Here is a 15,816-nt window from a genome sequence, read left to right as displayed (position 1 = left end):
ACACTTCTGGGATATTGATTGATAATTACTGTATTTGTCTCAAATTTCCTTGAGATTGGTCCACCCATTAAGGAGAAGATTGGGTACATACAGATATGTATACATACAATCATGATAGCAAAAGATAATTATTACTTATACTAGTTATTGCTTATTATTAATCATAACCCAGAATGACTTTCTTCACATTGTAGCTGCATTTGCACTGCAATCTTTCCCACTGCTTCAAGACTTTCCACTGTTAAAGCACACAGAGGGGTTCATTGTGGGTTTCAGTTAAAATGTGGACTGAGAAACAACAGAAACCTTAATGATTTTATTAAATGTAAGGATTCAGTTGCAAGATTTCATCAACTCAAACATTTCCTCCGCTTGACAGCTAAAAACAAGTACATGCAAAATCATTGTGACTGTAGCTGACATGGTCTAGGCTGTGCCTCTTCCTCTTTCCTGTTTCCTATTTTCCCTGTTTGTCTTGTTGTCTCTGTCCTGTTTGTCTCTCTTGCGCTTTCTCTCACTGGGGATTCATATTTGAGCCATTCTCCAGTCAAGCCCTGCTGTATTTATACAAAGCTTTACTGTTTATTCCCTTCAAGAGCTCTCATTGCCTGCCAGCCTGCTTGTAGCACACTGGATAACTTTATCTTATTTGGAGCTGTGTTTTATATACCTGTCTTGGGATCCACTGGTTCTCTGTGTTTAGTGCTGCAGTGTTTGCCTTGCTCTACCCAGTTTGCCAGCCATCAGCCAGGCTGACACCACACCTCATTTCTACCTTGAAAAAATGTTCTAAACCTCTTAACTCTACTTTTCAATAACATTATTTTTTGAGGTGTTAGTGGTCCAAAAGTATTAACTACACTTAACAGTAAATTTTTTTATTTTATTCTTCTTCTATCAATTATTTGTTTCTACCAATGCACAAAGTGTACCACACAGCACATCCCTTTTTATACAGCATTTTCCAGCATCAGCTAGGAACAAAGGGACTAATATTCATCCAAGTAAAGAAACTTGAGGATGCATGCATCCTTAGCAGTTGATGCTCCAAAAACTTGGCATACCACTAGCTTTTGATTTTTTTTTCCATGCAAGAAAGGAATGATGTATGGATGAACAGCTTGCCAAGCTATTCAATCTATTTAGATACAATGACGTGAAAGATCCTGTCATGGTCTACGGTGGGTGGCTGGAGTTTCCATTAGGCTCCTGAACTGACCTGGGATCCGCCCCTGGGCAGGGCCAACTCCAGCTCCTGCACACCTGGAGCCTATTGCAGGCTATCAAGCCAGAGGGATTTAAACCACACATCGATGTTCACTCACTGCCAGTTCGTCATCAACCCATGTTGGTAACAGGTCTTGTGTTTCAAATTCTCGCTGTGATTTATCTTACTAACAAAGACTCTTTTGTACTACAGTTGCTGTACCCACCCTGGCTCACTCCACCTCCGGACTCGGGATACCTAGTGATCATTTTGGAAATCCCTCTGTGCCTCACCTGCCTGCCCTCCTGCCATCACACTCCATCTGGAGCCCCGGATCTCAGGTCAGCCTTTCCACGCCACTCAGCCTCCCCTGGATCTTCATCATCCCCCTCTCAAACACTCCAGGTCCCTAACTGCAAGTAAGAATTGCTGCTCTTATACTGGCCACTTCTGAGCTGCCTTCACTACCTGCCTAACTCCTATATCCTCTCCCCTCAGTGTGACTGTTCCCCACTCAGCTCCGTTCCACTTCTCAGGCCTCGTTCCCTCGCCCTAGCCACGTTCCCCTGGGCACGCCACACCAAGGCTCCACGTCTCGTCATTTTCTGTCTTTGCCACGTTTCCCTTTTTTCCCCCCCTTGCACTTAACCGTAATAAACTGTTAAATCATCTACTGTCTCCGCTCTGGGTTTCTGCACCTGAGTCCTATTCAGTACCGGCCATCCGTCGCCGTGACAGTACGAACTGGCCAACAAATGGACTCAGCAGACCCAGTACGTGCAGCAGTCTCCAAGCAGGGAGCCATTTTAGGGGCTCATGAGCAAGCGTTGCAGGTTCTCGACACCCGGTGTCAAGCCATAGGCGAGACCCAGGCTAGGATCTTAGCTTCCCTGCAGGAGATTCAGTCGGCTCTTTCCCCTCCTCCAGGCCCATCCTCCGCGTCCCCTGCGCCCGTGGCAGAACCTCCCCAGTCTTCCCCAGCTCCGACCCCTTCGGGCTCCGTGTTTCGCGATGCTGCATTCCCAGAACCCGAGCCGTACTCTGGGGAGCGGGGCCGCTGTACAGCCTTTCTACTGAAATGTTCTCTCGCGTTCACGCATTCACCCCGTTCATTTACTAGCGAATCAGCTCGGGTAGCATATCTGGTGGCTAAGCTACAGGGCAAGGCGCTGTTATGGGCCGAGGCGTACCTGTAGGCTCACCCGCTCCCAACCTGCTCGTTTGATGATTTTCTGTGCGAGTTTAAAAAGACCTTTACTCACCCAGTATCGGAGGGTAGTTCTGATGAAAGGTTGCTCGGGTTGCAACAGGGGAGCCGGAGTGTCGCTGAGTTCATTATCGACTTCCGTACCGCAGCCGCCGAGGCCAATTGGCCCGATCATGCCCTTCGGGGAGTGTTCCGTCGCGCCTTAAACGACGAGCTCAAAGACCAGCTCGCTTCCCGCGATGAGCCCGAATCCTTTGAAGACTTGGTCTCCCTTTCCCTTCGGATAGATAATCGCCTGAGGGAAAGGGAGGCAGAAAAGAACCAGAAACATCGTAAACCTGCGCCTCATACGTTTTCACTTCCTCCACCGTCACGTCCGGTGTCAACATCCGCTCCCGTTTCCGTGGAAAAGGACGCCGCTCCGGAGCCTATGCTAATCGGCCGCTCTCGTCTCACACCAGAGGAGCGAGAACGACGGCTTCGGTCGGGCGCGTGTTTTTACTGTGGCTCAGTGGAGCATAGGTTAGCGCAGTGTTCGGTTCGGCCAAAAGGCTCCGCCCGCCGGTAATTTCGGGGATACAGGTGGGCGGATCCTCTTTCAGTTCCAAACCCCGGTTAATTCTACCAGTCACCCTGTGTCTAAATAAGGTTTCTCACCCCCTCCATGCTCTCGTTGATTCCGGAGCAGAGCAAAATTTAATAGATTTAGCTCTCGCTAGACGCCTTCATTTGCCACTCAAGACTCTCGATCCTCCCATCCCTGTTACCGCATTAAACGATCAAATATTCTCTCAGATAACCCATCAGGCTGGCCCCGTAACCCTCGTCACCTCTGGAAACCACCATGAAGCCATTACCTTATTCACCTTCTCTTCTCCTGATTCACCACTCATCCTAGGCTACCCCTGGCTACAGAAACACAACCCTCATATAGACTGGTCTGGAAGTAAAATCGCTAGTTGGAGCCCTTTTTGTCTAGCCCACTGCCTCAAGTCTGCCCTATCGCCGGGTGCCCCTGACACTAACACCTCGGGCGTTGATCCGGTTGACCTCACACTCGTCCCACCTGAGTACCATGACCTCCAGGAAGTTTTCAGTAAAGACAAAGCGTCGTCCTTACCACCCCACAGGCCTTATGACTGCGCTATCGACCTTCTACCTGGTGCTCCGCTTCCCTCTAGCCGGCTATTCAACATCTCCAGACCAGAAAGAGAGTCCATGGAAAAGTACATCCACGAGTCATTAGCTGCAGGTATCATCCGCCCATCCTCCTCTCCAGTGGCCGCCGGCTTCTTTTTTGTGGAAAAGAAGGATAAATCACTCCGTCCATGCATAGACTACAGAGGGTTAAACGACATCACCATTAAAAACAAATATCCTTTACCCCTTATCAGCTCAGCCTTCGAACCCCTCCATGAAGTCACCGTATTCACCAAACTGGATCTCCGCAATGCCTACCACCTTGTCCGCATCAGGGAGGGGGACGAATGGAAAACGGCTTTTAATACGCCCCTAGGTCATTTTGAGTATTTGGTCATGCCGTTTGGGTTAACCAATGCCCCCGCTGTCTTTCAGAACCTGGTCAACGACGTGCTCCGTGATTTCCTGAACCAGTTTGTCTTTGTTTATCTTGATGACATACTCATTTTCTCCAAGACCCCCCAGGAACACCATGTCCACGTCCGAGCAGTCCTCCAACGCCTCCTGGAAAACCGACTTTACGTCAAAGCCGAGAAATGTGAGTTTCATGCACAATCTGTCACTTTTCTTGGCTATATACTCGCAGGAGGGCAGGTGAAGACTGATCCAGCCAAGATCCGCACGATCCTGGAGTGGCCCACGCCCACGTCACGCAAGCACCTACAACGTTTCCTCGGCTTTGCCAATTTCTACCGGAGGTTTATTCGCAACTACAGCCAGGTAGCCACTCCTCTCACTACACTCACATCCACCAAAAGACAGTTCATCTGGACACCTGAAGCTGAGGTAGCATTCAGTAGGCTCAAGCGCCTATTTACTTCAGCTCCAGTATTGTGTCACCCAGATCACTCCAAGCCATTTGTTCTAGAGGTAGACGCGTCCGACGTCGGCGTCGGAGCGGTCCTTTCACAGCATTCAGGTTCCAAGGCCAAGTTACACCCATGTTCCTTTTTTTCACGTCGACTCTCGTCAGCTGAACGCAACTATGATGTAGGAGACAGAGAGTTGCTGGCTATTAAGTTAGCCCTGGAAGAGTGGCTGAACACCCATTCACCATCTTCACAGATCATAAAAACCTTACTTACCTCAAAACAGCTAAGCGTCTAAACGCCCGCCAGGCCCGTTGGTCTCTGTTCTTTGATCGCTTCAAGTTTGCCATCTCTTTCCGTCCAGGTTCCAAGAACGCCAAGGCTGATGCCCTGTCTCGTCTTTACGACCCAGACGCTGAACCCACCGAACCAGCTCCTGTGCTTCCTGCCTCCTGCCGCGTAGCGTTTTTATCCTGGGACATAGAGGAATCCATCCAGCGTGCTTTACTGGATGAACCAGACCCTGGCACAGGTCCTCCGGGCCGCCGCTTCATTCCCACAGCAACCCGTTCGGCTGTAATTAAGTGGGCTCATACCTCCCGGTTTTCCTGCCATCCTGGAATCGGCCGCACCATCGCACTACTACGTCGTCACTTCTGGTGGGCAACTCTGGAACATGATGTGCGGGACTACGTCTCTGCCTGTGACGTGTGCGCCAGGAACAAGACCCGAAATCAGCGACCATCCGGTCTTCTACAACCTCTAGCCGTACCTTCTCGTCCTTGGTCCCACATTTCCCTGGACTTTGTCACTGGACTGCCTAGGTCAGCAGGTAAAACAGTGATACTCTCTGTGATCGACAGGTTTTCAAAAGCAGCTCACTTCGTTGCCCTGGAGAAACTACCCACTGCCACGGAAACTGCAAGACTGATGGTTGACCACGTCTTCAAACTCCACGGGATTCCTGCCGAGGTCACTTCTGACAGGGGACCTCAGTTTACATCCCAGGTTTGGAAATCTTTCTGCTCTGCCCTGGGTGCTCGAGCCAACCTCAGTTCTGGTTACCACCCTCAAACCAACGGGCAGACTGAGAGGCTCAACCAAGAGCTGGAGTCCATGCTCCGCTGCATGGTTTCCCATAACCCGGCTACCTGGTCAGCACATCTCCCATGGGTGGAGTATGCGCACAATTCTCATGTTTCCGCATCCACTGGTCTCTCTCCATTTGAAGCGTCCCTGGGCTATCAGCCTCCCCTCTTCCCTGAGGAAGAGGCTGATTTGGCTGTGCCTTCCGTCCAGCACCATCTCCAGCGCTGCCGCCGCGTCTGGACTCGGACCCAGGAGGCACTGAAGAAAGCTGCTGCCCGCCACTGCCGCTATGCAGATCGTCTACGGTCGCCAGCTCCTCGGTACGCTCCAGGGCAGAAGGTGTGGCTGTCGGCTAAGGATGTTCCCCTTAAAGTTTCCTCCCGCAAGCTGGCTCCTCGGTTTATTGGGCCGTATGTCATCCACTCGGTCATCTCGCCCTCTGCTGTGAAGCTCGAGCTTCCTCCCAGTCTGCGGATTCACCCGGTTTTTCATGTTTCCCAAGTCAGGCCTGTGCTGTCCAGTGTGCTGTGCCCGCCTTCCGACCCCCCTCCGCCCGCCCGGCTCATCGATGGTCATCCGGCCTATACGGTTCAGCGGATCGTTGACGTCCGTCGCCGTGGTCGGGGTCGCCAGTTTTTGGTGGACTGGGAGGGGTATGGGCCTGAGGAACGTGCCTGGGTTCCTCGCTCGTTTATCCTTGATCCTGCTCTTGTCTCTGATTTTTTTTTTTTTTTTTTTTTTTTTTTTCAGGTCACGTCGCGGGCTGGGGACCGGTCGGCCGCCGGGTGGCGTCCCTTGAGGGGGGGGTACTGTCATGGTCTACGGTGGGTGACTGGAGTTTCCATTAGGCTCCTGAACTGACCTGGGATCCGCCCCTGGGCAGGGCCAACTCCAGCTCCTGCACACCTGGAGCCTATTGCAGGCTATCAAGCCAGAGGGATTTAAACCACACATCGATGTTCACTCACTGCCAGTTCGTCATCAACCCATGTTGGTAACAGGTCTTGTGTTTCAAATTCTCGCTGTGATTTATCTTACTAACAAAGACTCTTTTGTACTACAGTTGCTGTACCCACCCTGGCTCACTCCACCTCCGGACTCAGGATACCTAGTGATCATTTTGGAAATCCCTCTGTGCCTCACCTGCCTGCCCTCCTGCCATCACACTCCATCTGGAGCCCCGGATCTCAGGTCAGCCTTTCCACGCCACTCAGCCTCCCCTGGATCTTCATCATCCCCCTCTCAAACACTCCAGGTCCCTAACTGCAAGTAAGAATTGCTGCTCTTATACTGGCCACTTCTGAGCTGCCTTCACTACCTGCCTAACTCCTATATCCTCTCCCCTCAGTGTGACTGTTCCCCACTCAGCTCCATTCCACTTCTCAGGCCTCGTTCCCTCGCCCTAGCCACGTTCCCCTGGGCACGCCACACCAAGGCTCCACGTCTCGTCATTTTCTGTCTTTGCCACGTTTCCCTTTTTTTTCCCCCTTGCACTTAACCGTAATAAACTGTTAAATCATCTACTGTCTCCGCTCTGGGTTTCTGCACCTGAGTCCTATTCAGTACCGGCCATCCGTCGCCGTGACAGATCCCAGCACATTGTCAAGGTGGAAAACTAATTTAACCATGCAATTCTGACTGTGAGAGCTAATGTGGTTTTCCCATGTCATATATCATATCATGGCTACTCTCCTGGTGCTAACAAACTGCTTTCCTGTCATCCAGCTGTTGCTAGTCTTGTGAAATATTCAGATATTTTTTGTTAAATTGTTAAAGTAGATTTAATTTGAAAATATATATATATATTTTTTAATTTCTGTTAATTTCTTCTCTTGTGGCATTTTTTCCAGTCACGTATAAGGATACTACTTTGGCACCAGTGAGAGACACATGAAAGATAAAAAAAGAACTGGGACAGTCAATCAAATGTTTTCACACTTCACAGGCATACAGCTAAAGATAAAATGGCATAAAAGCATACAGCTTTAATGTAACCATACTGTACTGGCTCTAAAGTCCTGGTGTGGGGGTGGAGATGGGGTCACTGTCAGAGGTAGAGCTTGTGTTCACACGATGACAAATTGTCTCTCCAGCACACTGCGTGTTCATGCAGTGTCACTCATTTGTCTCCTGAACACTGCCCACACAGACACACGCCTATGCTGTTAGGTCCCGAGACAGCCTTGATTGTGTGCGTGGGTGCGTGTGTATGTGTGTCACTATAATCTAATGGCTATATCGACCTAAAGGCCAAGGACACCGCAGCTCTCCCCACCTAAACCAAATGGCTTCTTAATAGGTGGTACTTCTCCTTCTTCCTTTCATCCAGAGCCGTTACCTCTCTCCTTTCCATCTACCGATGATCTCCTCTCATTTTAAGATTAAAGAAAAGAGGATTGCCCCTCTTTTTCTTAATCTCCTCAATTTCTGTATAATCTTCTCTTCTTAAAGTTCTGTATAAGTTAAAAAGGAAAGACGTGGGGAGTGAAAGCTGGAGATCTGCATGTTGTTAAGGTACTAAAGCACACACTCCTACACAAACATTCACACCATACACGCAATTTAAAGAAGTGTCCGGTCAAATCTGCACTTCCTTTATGCGGGAGATAAAACAAGGGCTGAACTTTTTAAGCTTAACCCGACAGAGCTGCACGACAACACAAGATATGCAAATCTATCTGATCAGTCACCAAACCTGCTGGATCCTAGGAACGATGTAAGAATAGCAGAGGTAACTGTCCTGTGGATACACCATGAGTGAGTGGGTGCAGTTTCTCCTGCCTTGGGCACACTTCACTCAGCCTTCTCCCTGGGCTAAACCAAATGGAGTATTTTCAGTACGGTGAGAAACCATAAGAAGTGCATTATTTCCTGTTGTGTGCAGAGGAGCATGCTACCAGGTAGGGCAGACAACTGCCTGTGATCCCAAGTCAGTGTGTGGCCCCGGAGGGCTGATAGAATTTAAACTGAAGCAGTGACAATGTGCAAAATTTGCAATGACACAAGGAGAGACCTGACCTAGCCAAAGAGTCACATCTGATTCTACACACTCCCATTGCAAGTGGCTATAATGATTCTGTTTAAATACGCTTAATGATAACAATGAAAGCCACTCAGTGAAAATATATGGGAGCAATGGGAGTTAAAAAAAGGAAGAAGAAAAAAAGAAGAGGAGGAAACAAAGCAACACAGTGGTGAATGGAGCCGATAACAATGATTAAATATAATGCTAAATGCTAAATTGCTGCTGCTCTGGTTTTAAATGTGGTGACACAACGGACATCACTTTACTTCTTTTGTATACTCTGAAGTTTAACATTACTTGAGTGAGTCCAGCTCTGCTGGCCGTGACTTGACCGAGTTGAGAGCACAGTATTTTTGTTTGTGTTAGATTATTTCTGACATAATGGTGATGACATTGGTTGGAGGGAGCCCCTGTGAAATTTTGCCCTTGGACTATAGAGAATTGCCGCTGACTAGACTGTGAGAGATGATAATTATGAAAATATTCATGTGTACAAAATGGTTTGTGTGAGTCGTCTGTATGAACCCTACAGTGCATGCTTGTAGTTTCTTAATGAGACCGCTGGAGTTGGTTTTATATTTCTTGACAGCCTAGGAATATTTCCAGATATACTGTACAGTGAAGCAGTGCTGAAAATTATAATACTGCAGGCCACAAGCAAAACCACAAATTGCTGTGCAAGGTCTGATGTGCCTTATTGGCTTATAGGTCTTATGTTTTCCTTTATAATAGCAATTTGCTCCAACACAGCAGAACTCTGGTTTGACAGATGAACATGCATAACCACGTGTTGCTCCCGACCTGAGGTACCGCCTTGGATTTTGTACATTATGGACCCTTCCTCTAAAAACTTCTGTTTGCTTGTAGCCAATAGCTAGTAGCTGGTAATTTCTCATCACCAGAAATGATCCTCAACATGAAAGTTGGATCAGTTTGACACAAAAATTGATATTTGCTTATTGCCCAAGTCTGAGATGAAAGTGGCTCAGAGATGCAAACAGAGATAAGATGGAAGGGGAAATCAGACAAATTTTGTCTTTTACAACTTCAGAAAGAATTTACTTACAGTTGTATATTTTAGTGTCTGTGTTTCAGTAACTACAATATAAAGTGCTGCAAAAAGATATTAGCCCTCTACATGATTTCTTAGTTTTTTTTGCATATTTGATGATTTTTCGATACCTAATTGTTTTCAGATCAAACAAATGTTAATATAAAACAAAGATAACCAGAGTAAATGATAAATGCTGTTTTCAAATGATTTATTAAAGGAAAAAAGCTACCAACCAAAAGAGTAATTGCCCTCTAAACCTAATAACTGGTTGAGCCGCCCTTAGCAGCAAGAACTACAATAAAGCATTTGTGATAACTGCCAATGAGGCTTTCACATCACTCCTCTTTGCTAAATTGTTTTAATTCAGCCCCACTGGAGGGGGTTTTGAGCGCGAACAGCTTGTTTAAGGTCACACCAAAGCTAATCAATTGAAATTAAGTCTGAGTTTTGAATAGGTCACTCCAAAACCTTTATTTTGTTTTGGCTTTTTTTGAGTCCATCTTCTTTTTGGTTACCAGTGGTTTTGTTCTTGAGCTTTTTGTTCAGTCTCTTATTGTCGTATCATGAAAAAGTGACCTTAACTGAGACAAGTTAATAGTAAATGGACTGGTTCTTATATAGTGATTTTCCACTGACCTGATCTATCTCCAGAGCTACAGCCACCCAAAGCGAGGCCTGCAATTCTTTTGAAAATCATTTTTTACACAGAGCCATGTAGATAATAAATGAAATCATCATTTAAAAATCATGTTTTTCAGTTACCTTTATTATCTTTGTTTCTTTGATGATCGGAAACATCAAGTGGAACAAATGTGCAAAAGAAAGGTGGCAAGTACTTTTTCACTATATTGATATGGTGTAGGTGTACCCTACAGACCAGCTTTCATCATATTTACACTGGCAACTTGAAGGAAGTCTCTGAAGTCCTCCAACCACCATCAGCGGCTAGGTGCTGCACCAACAGAGGAAAACAGTCATCTGTTGTCTTCACAGGTTGTTAATTAATTTCAGGATGGGGTCTAATCAGTAAAGTCTCCTGCGTAAAGTCTTCACTCTCATGCATTTTCACTCACACACTAACAAACTTTGGTGTGACATCTCAAGGATGTGAAAATCTCAGAGGTGACATTTATACAACTTTGGTTTTAATAGCACAGTACTTATTTTTCCTTCTGAATTTTCTGCACCAGGACACACGGATCAATGAACTGAAATTTTGATCATGTTTTTTGTGACATGTTCAAGTCCAGGGCCTTACGGTGCTTTACTACAAAACAATTTATAAAGCGATAAGCTATAAAGTGAAAAGTGGTGTTTTTGTTGCGATAAATAACTGGCGGGCAATAACTTACAAGAAAATTGCTCTGTCAAAAATCCATCATAGATAAGCAGGAAAGGAATTGTTTTAAAGGATTTCATTTAGCAGGGTAGGAAAACAGAAGAATAACACTGCGCAGAAACACTTCTCAGATACTGAGTCCTGTCCACCACTGCACAACAGCCTGCACAGATGAAAGGTTACACAAAATGAAGAGATGGTCTGTTTGCAACAGGCAAATATAGCTTAGGTTGAGCTCCTCGAAACGAAGCTCTATTTAAACCGGTAAGTTATACTTAGCTACTGTTTCTTAGCAGGCTAATGATAGCTCATGTTTATTTATCTCTTTTCTCTGGAATCTATTCATCTACAGAAGGCTGTTGTTTTACTGTGAAAGAGACTGTTTGGTGAAAGATTGAAAACAGGTGGCACAACCACAACTGCTATCACATTTCCTAAAACCTGTGATTTTTTCATCTCCTTATCTCCATTTATGTCTTTTAAATTGCAATAATATGCCTAGATGTGTTTTATTAATGTGAGAGCAGGCCTCTCTTTCTTTGTATCAGTGAAAAGCTGCCATGTGCCTGCTTGGACAGAGCACTAGCTAACGACTCCATGTGTGGGCCTCTTAGGCGCTGTGCAAAGCTGGAGAGAACCTTTTAGAGCACCTGGTGTCTGAAAGACTCAAAAGTCTCATCCAGAGCTTGGAAAAAGTGTAAATACACTCAAGATGCACTTAAAGAGGATTGAGGCGCAAAGTAGGGTAAAATCCATTCAATCAGATGGTGAAAAGCTTCTTTTTCTGTACTGTAACTACGTGAGGAAGTGGCTGCTTGGAAGCACCATCTGTGGGGTTTGGCTCATCGGTCCCCTGTGATACTGGTAGATGAAATTAGTTGCTGTTCTACCTGTCTCGTTAAAGCGACAGGACTGGAAAAAGCCCCTAGTGATTTCAGCACGAACATACAGATAGCAGACAACCCGCTGTAGCCTTAATGATCTCAGTGGGATCTGCATGGCTGAGAGAGCGGTGTGAATGGCAGCAGAGGATAGTGTGAAACCTTTGTAGCAATGATTCATTTATGAGTTAGTTCACAGACACTTGTTGGATTTCTACCTGTTACTGCTAATGGTCCTACTTTTGCAAATAAACTCTAAGTCATTCTTTTTCACAACTTTCAAAATGATGACACAGATGCATTAATGCCACCTCTGGAAATAAGATGGGCCAACTCTCATTTAAATGTAGCCTAGAAACAAAAAGTAAAGTATGGACTTTGCCTAATTCTCCCATCTTTAGCTGTTTTCAGGCATGTCATGAGAATCGAGTCTGCATTTTAGCCCAGGGAAGTTTAACTACACATTTAATCCCTGTGATAGTTTAATATAAGAAAAAAAAAAAGTGCAGTTCCAGCAGTCTGCCCCTAATTCTGTCCCCCGAGCCTCATGTTTAGGGTGAAGGGTGGTGTCTATAGGGTGCAGGAGCTAAGATAAGATGCATTGCTCCCACAAATTTGTTGTCAGTCCTTCAGGCAGTTACCTGCACTGTTCATTACAGAAGAGGATTAAAAGTGCTGGTAGGGGTGGCTGTGATCATTAGGAATTGCATTTTCAGGATTCTGATTTAAAAAATTCCAAATTCAGACTTTCTTCTGAGAAAATTTTCCAAAAGACCCCACTGGCCCAAATCCTCTTCCGCAATTCTTACATCTCCTGTATCTAATGCCTATAGAAGTTCAGGGCTGTCATGGATGCTTACTGACTGCTCACCTGTAACTGACAAAGAAAGCAACAGTAACATCCTTAAATGGGAACTCTGGTTCATTTCAGCCACATCACTGCAACCATTTCTCAGCTTTTGAGTTTAAACAAAAGTAAAAGGAAAAAGGTTACACAAGGTCTTTCTTTCTTTTTCCTGCTGTTGATGAAGTCATCACAGGCCAACCTAGATCCAGTGTTAATCTAGACTGTACAAATACTGGAAATACTACATGCAACTGTTGCAGTTTATGTCAAACAACAAGGCAAGTTTTTACAAATTTAGTCACACTGCCTTTAATGTATCCGTAACCTGTTCGCTCAGACAGCTGATGCCCGCAAATCACACCAGGTGGACCTCGACTGTGTTCAATTCACGTTTCGCACCGAGCACCGATTCCACTAATAGTTTATCAACTGTGATGACGTGACTTCAGGCTACGCATACAACCTCAAGGAGCACAGCTGTTATTAGGAAATATGGCCTACCATGTGTGACATCAGCCACCGCAGTGCTTCCCATTTCAAGGACATTGTAGGACAAGTGGGGTGTTTCTGGGGTTTTTGGGGTTTTTTTAGGTGTTTTGCTCCCAAAAAAGAAACAAAGAAAAAATGGAAGGAAGGATAAGCCAGCCACCTGAGAGAGGAGGGGAGATTGTCATTCAGCAGGCGTCTGATGACTGTCAGGCAGTTCTCCTCCACTGCAGATGTGACGCAAACATGCACTCCTCTTTCTCTTCTCTCCGCTGTGTCATCCTCCTCCCCGTCCTCCCCTCTGCTCCCTCTCCCTCTCCTTTCCTCTCCTCATTTCCTCTCCTTGTCTCGCCTGCTGTTTTCTTACCCTGCATGCCTCTGCTTACTCTCTGGGCATTTCTCTTCCTCTTTCTCCTTTTATTTATTTATTTATTTATTTATTTACCTCTCTGGCCTCCCACATTCCAGTTTTACCCCTTCTTTTTTTTTCCTCTTTCCATCCTCTCAGTGGAGATGAGTGGGTGGAGTGAAGAATTGTGCCCCGGAGATTGTTGTGCCATCCGCTTTTCAGACGGGCCAGACTTTGTGTGCATGAGTGTGTGTACTTGAAGAGCCCTCACACAACAAGAAAAATGGACATTCCCTTTTATTCAGGCTTAAATAAACGATCTGAGTTATTGCTTCATTGCTGTTGTCCTACAAATATATAAATCTTATTTAGACAATGACAGCTTATTTTCTGTTTCTCTGCCTCTCCCGCGATGCTTGATTTTGTGTCCAGACATTTTTCTTTTTGTTTTATTTTCGTTTTGGACCTAATTATTGCTCACGACCGGCCTTTTTCTCCTCACACTTCTTTCCATGTCAGCTCGGAATGAAAAATATCGCTCTTTCGCTCTCTACATTTCCTCGTATTTTCTCACTTACTCCTCATCTTCAACCCCTCCTCCTCCTCCTCTTTGGCCATTTTTAGACAGCAAATCCCATCCTCTGCTACACTACATCTCTGAGTGCCTGAGTATGTCTAAGTTCTACATGTTTTTTCAGAGATAGTAAAAGACACACACATTAAAAAACAAAACACAACAAAACATCATCCACCAAATCAAGATCACGGTAGCCTCCTCAATAAATATTTAACCTCAAGTCTTATTTACACATCTGGAAAAGGGAAAAAGGTAAGCGATGCCCATTTTCCAGCAGAATAATTGGTTTTACACAGTGGTTGGCTTATTGGTAGAGGGAAAAATAGATGGAATATGGGAAATTGTAGGGAGAACTGTACCCACTTAGCAGTTTTTCGTAACCGAATGAAAGATTTGTTTTGGTGTTTTTCAGGTCACTGGGCTTGTTTAGTGTGTGAGCCTGAAGGCGAGTTTGTTGTCTTTTTTTTTTCTTTAGGTGAGCTGCTTTATTTGTTTTTGATTTTTTTGTTTTCTTTTAGAGAGATGCCTTCAAGACACATCAGAAGTCTCACCTTGGAGGATGAACTGTTGCTTCACAGCTTCTTGGATTTTTATACGAGTCTGTGTTTCTGTTGGAGTTTTATTATTGCACAGTTTGAAGGTCTGAAGTGCTTCATTCCTGTTTTGAGCTCAGAGTTTGATTTCAGGTGATACTGTGGAGCTCTAATTTTTGCTCTGTTCTCATGTCTGGTTTTGAATCTTTTGTCTGTCAGCTTCAGTTTCTATTTTGAGCTCCATGTTTTTTCCCAAGTTTAATCCCTCTTTGCTCATTACTCTGTCGCATGTTTATGCCTTTGTCCTCTGGTGTTCCCTTGTCTCTAAATTCATGATTAGTGGAGATCTTTTTATCCTTTTTTAGTTATATGTCTTTAGGCTTGTTTCCTGTTTTACTTTGACAGATGGTTTCTCTAGGGTCTCGCTTCGGGTCTCGCTTCCTGTCTGTCTTCCCCTGATGGTTCAGATTGTGAGCACCTGTGTCTTATTCCTCCAGCTGTATCCCTAATCAGCCTTCTGTGTCTGTATATACGGCATCCTCCCCGCGTCTTTTGTTCTAGCATTTGTTGAGTTACCCTCAGTGTGTGCTGTCCTGAGGGGTACACTACAAAGTTGAACAAAACCTTTGCAGGTTTTTGAACAAATCCATGAGCGCTTCCTACTAGAGAAATGATCACATTATGATGATGATAAAATGGCAACAAACTAACATAAAAATATATGCAGGCAAGAGATTAATACAGCAGAAAATTGTTAATGTCAGGATTTAGCACATAGAGCAGTACGATAAACATTTCATGTCTCAGAGCTGCTGTTATTTCTAATGTGATGGCTACATATTAGAGCTCTGAAACTGGTTACATTTAAACTTGTTACAGTCGCATATAACGGAGCTGTGGAAACCAGTTTGTCGCAGCTCAAAGTGAAAAATAAAAGCTGCTGCACTAGCAGCTGCTGTAAAAGAGACTTAACTACAGATAAGGGCAGGTATGAAAATATTTGTACATTTTCTGCATCACCAACTGAATACATACACATTCAAGTGTTAATGTGATACACAGTTTGCACATATAAATTCATATAAATATATAAATACCTATAGCACAGAATCAACATCACAGTTAAAATAGGCTGTAAATAAAAGAATGAAAATGTGGCTCTTCCCATAGATTTTAAATCAAAACTCTAAACATAACCTGTTATTGACCAGGT

The 15,816-nt window shown here is 45.1% G+C and overlaps 1 long non-coding RNA gene across 1 annotated transcript; it reads left to right on the top strand.

Moving 5' to 3' along the window:
- The first annotated feature begins 1,172 nt into the window (after nucleotides 1-1,172).
- Nucleotides 1,173-1,946, top strand: LOC147311774 (uncharacterized). Its single transcript, XR_015125440.1, has 3 exons — nucleotides 1,173-1,347; nucleotides 1,421-1,626; nucleotides 1,706-1,946. It is a non-coding gene; the product is annotated as an uncharacterized LOC147311774 (long non-coding RNA).
- Nucleotides 1,947-15,816: the final 13,870 nt, after the last annotated feature.

Source organism: Aulonocara sp. 'chitande type north' Nkhata Bay, linkage group LG16 (assembly GCF_057382095.1).
Source record: "Aulonocara sp. 'chitande type north' Nkhata Bay isolate Kocher_YH1m ecotype deep benthic linkage group LG16, A_spYH_male_GT1.1, whole genome shotgun sequence".
NCBI classification, from domain to species: domain Eukaryota; kingdom Metazoa; phylum Chordata; class Actinopteri; order Cichliformes; family Cichlidae; genus Aulonocara; species Aulonocara sp. 'chitande type north' Nkhata Bay.
This window is presented reverse-complemented; position numbering and strand designations above follow the sequence as displayed.